Below are 3,879 nucleotides of genomic sequence, written 5' to 3' on the forward strand. Positions count from 1 at the left end.
ATCATACCATAGGCTAGCTTCTAGGGTTTAGCCTCTCTGATCTCGTGGTAGATCTACTCTTGTACTACCCATATCATCAATATTAATCAAGCAGGACGTAGGATTTTACCTCCATCGACAGGGCCCGAACCTGGGTAAAACTTCGTGTCCCTTACGTCCTGTTACCATCCATCCTAGACGCATAGTTTGGGACCCCCTACCTGAGATCCGCCGGTTTTGACACCGACACCAGTGAATTGACCTAATGAAATGAATGTAGTTTATATCTGATTGCTGTTGTTTATTCAAGGGAAAAGTCTCTTTGATTTTGGTCTTGATTCTAATTTTCCATCTTCTGCATGTATTGGAACGAACCATCCTACGATGTTTCTATTCAAATGTGTGTGTCGTCAGATTAAAATAATGATGAAATTCTGGTACTTATAATACATATGATGAAATGTGTTTGACTCTTATTTTCACAGCCTGCCGCTTGGATCCTTGTTGGGGTGGACGAGTTACCTCCTTCTTGGGAACCTATTGCCACGCCAAACTTCGGTAAGCTACATAAGCTTCTTGGCATCTTGAGCTTGTTTCTTTGCCGAAGTAGTATATCATACTTGATAGCTCTTGGTCATTGCACATCTTGGCACACTGATGATATAATATTCTAGATCATTATGTATGTCTTATGAATAGAGTTCTTATTTGTTGCTTGTTTACTCTAGTTTTAGTGCCAAGATGAACTCCGAGATTATCATAGAATTAGGAAGAGGAGAAGTGAGGATGATGAAGATATGATGTCCTTTATTCTGCCTGTATTGCATCGAATGCATAATAGAGGACCAGTCGAGAGAAAATAGCGACATAGCTCTATCCTATATGGCAAGAAGCGTGTTGACGATATCCTTAGAGGGCATGTTAAGAATTGCCTCGTAGCTTATAGGATGGAGCCACGTATCTTTCGGGCTTTGGCATCTTATCTTAGAACAGAAAATTTGATATCCGATACAAGAATTAAGGTGGAGGAGAAGTTAGCCTTTTTCCTGTACATGGTGTCTCACAACGCGTCTTATGAAGATCTCCAGCTAGAATTTCAGCATAGTGGACAAATATTTCATGAGTACATCAATGAGTTCTTCAACATCGTCCCTGTCTTAGCTAGTCGATTTCTGAAGCCTCCGAACATTGATGAGCCACATCCAAAAATCTCCACCGACACAAGATTTTATCCTTACTTCCAGGTTTCCATTTTTAACGCTTCCACAATTCCTTTTCTTATCTAACTAAATAGTTCTTTATTGACCTGCAATCTTTGCTTCTAAAACTATTTAAGAGCCATTGATGGGTCACATGTTCCTATAACCGCAACACCTGGGATTGCAGCTCCATTTCGGAATAGGAAGGGTACCTTGAGTCATAATATTATGGTTGCATGCGACTTCGATTTAAAATTCACTTTCATATCATGTGGCTAGGAGGGTTCAGCTACGGATGCGAGGGTTCTTCATTCTGCAATGAGCAAGGGATTTAAAGTACCTGAGGGAAAGTTTTACCTAGTTGACGGGGGTTATGCAAACACTCAGTCATTTCTCGCACCTTATCAGGGTGTCCGGTATCATTTGAAGGAATTTGGTCATAGACATCCTCGGCCACAAAACCACAAGGAATTGTTCAATCATCGGCATGCTGTTCTAGGGAACCATGTGGAAAGGTTCCTAGGAATTCTTAAAAAGCGCTTCCCAATTCTTCATGTCAGCACACTGCATTCAATCGAGAACCAAGTGAAACTTCCCGCAGCTGCCGCAGTTCTTCACAATAACATCAAAATGGAGGATGGTGATGAGACTTGGCTTGACAACCAGCCCGATAACATAGCACCAAATGCTTTTGTTGATCTCCCGAATGGCGACGAGAATAACTATGGGAACAACGACTTAGGGACACTCTAAGGGATGAAATCACAATGCAAATGTGGGAAGCATACCATCCTGAATAGCCAACATGATGGTGTGTGTTTTTATGATACATATACATATACTAATTAATTAACTTCTCTTGTCTTCATCATCTAATAATGAGTGTGTGTTGAAATGCAGATATGTATCCAAAGGGGTCCCCAAAGTACAATCTCATGAAAGCAAGTGGGGAAAAAGCTTCACACGGTGCCAATAAGCCATCACCAAAATTAAAAAGACACCTCCAAGAGGTATTTGGTCTACTTAATCTCCATTTCTCAGATCTTGCCAATTAAGTTCTGTGCTTGCTGTTATGTTTGGTGAATGATAGCTTTCAATACTACATGTAGTGGTGCATTATAGCAGAAACAAGTCTATAACAGGAGTATATAGACCACTAGAGTATTATTTAGCTCACAGTTTTCCCAAAAGAAGTACTGCTCACTTATTATGCTTCATCATTGGTATGACACAATCACTAGTAGAGTATAAATTAGAGAATAAAGTAGCAGATGTAGGTCACACAACTCACTCTACTATAGATAATGAATAACTCACTCTTATCATGTTGTTGGAAGTTTTCACTAGTCCTCCTAAAGTTTATCACTATTTGTTTTCAAATTGAATGATAGCAACTCCTCTTATCATGTTGAGCATTAAGTTTGAACAATGTAAATTTGTGTTGGTGTAGTTAAAAAGCCAAGAGCTCAATGGAACCCAGCTTTCGAAAAAGGCTTGGTTGAGATACTTCAGGAGCACAACACTCCGTACCAAAGGGGACATAATGGTTGGTCAACTGAAGCATGGAATAGGATGGCTGATTTTTCATGAAAGATATGGCCACACTAATTTTACAAAGATATAGATTCAGGAAAAGAAGAAAGACTTGAAAGCTCAATACCGACTTATTAAGGATGCTCGCAAACAGAGCATGTCAGCTGGAACTATCTTACACACATGATAGATGCTGACGCGCATCTTTGGCAAAACTTGATGACTGTAAGTTCTAGTGTAGTGCATTTTTTCTTTACAAAACTTGATGACTTGTATTCCATTCTTTTGTAATCAATCTTGTTTTCGAGCAATCTAAGTTTGATAAATCATTTCTTTTATATATAGAGACGTGGCCAGAAATAGCTAAGTTCCAGAATAAGCCCTTTCCCCTCTACGATAAGCTTGGTGATCTATATGATGGTGAGTTACTAAGTTGAATGGATTTTCATTTCCTCTCTTTTTGTTGACCTTTATAATGAATTTTCATTGTTGTGTGGCCTTTAATGATAACTTGGGTGTTTGTGTAGGGCACATAGCAGAAGGTAACTTCAATTTCACATCAACTAAGGTTACACAAGTGAGTGATGGTGATCCCGAAGTTGAAAGAGAGAAGACCGCCTTCTCTTTTGACCTGAATCAATACAATGATGATTTACGCATGTATGATGATCCAAGAGATGCCGCCCCAAGTGATGGTCCAAGAGATACTGCCCCAAGTGATGGTCCCAGAGATGCTGGCCCAAGTGATGGTCCAAGAGGTGATGGTCCAAGAGGTGATGCCCCAAGTGATGGTTCAAGAGATGCTACACAAAGAGGTGGTGTTGCTGCTTCAAATAACAAGCATGTGAAGTAATCAAAGAAGGGTAAGAAGCGTGCTGATCCTATGGTGGAAGTGATGGCACAATATGTGGAGATCAAACGGAAGCAAGCGGAGGAGGAGTCTGCTCAATTGGCCGGGGCAAAAAATGCCCAAGAATTCTCCATTAGCAAGTGCATTACTGTTTTGCACAAGATGGAAAGCATCCACCGCGATGAAAGAGCCACTGCCTACAAAGTGTTCAAAAGTGCTGAGAACCGTGAGATCTTTCTTAATTCTGCCACTGAAGATGAAGAGAGTACTGCGGTGTTTCTTCGGAGCGAAATGGCAGAGTTGACTCAACGTATCTAA

General features: G+C 40.4%; 1 pseudogene; it reads left to right on the top strand.

Moving 5' to 3' along the window:
• The first annotated feature begins 1,031 nt into the window (after window positions 1-1,031).
• On the top strand, window positions 1,032-3,879 carry LOC119300192 (annotated as a pseudogene).

This window comes from Triticum dicoccoides, chromosome 5A (assembly GCF_002162155.2).
Source record: "Triticum dicoccoides isolate Atlit2015 ecotype Zavitan chromosome 5A, WEW_v2.0, whole genome shotgun sequence".
NCBI lineage: Eukaryota > Viridiplantae > Streptophyta > Magnoliopsida > Poales > Poaceae > Triticum > Triticum dicoccoides.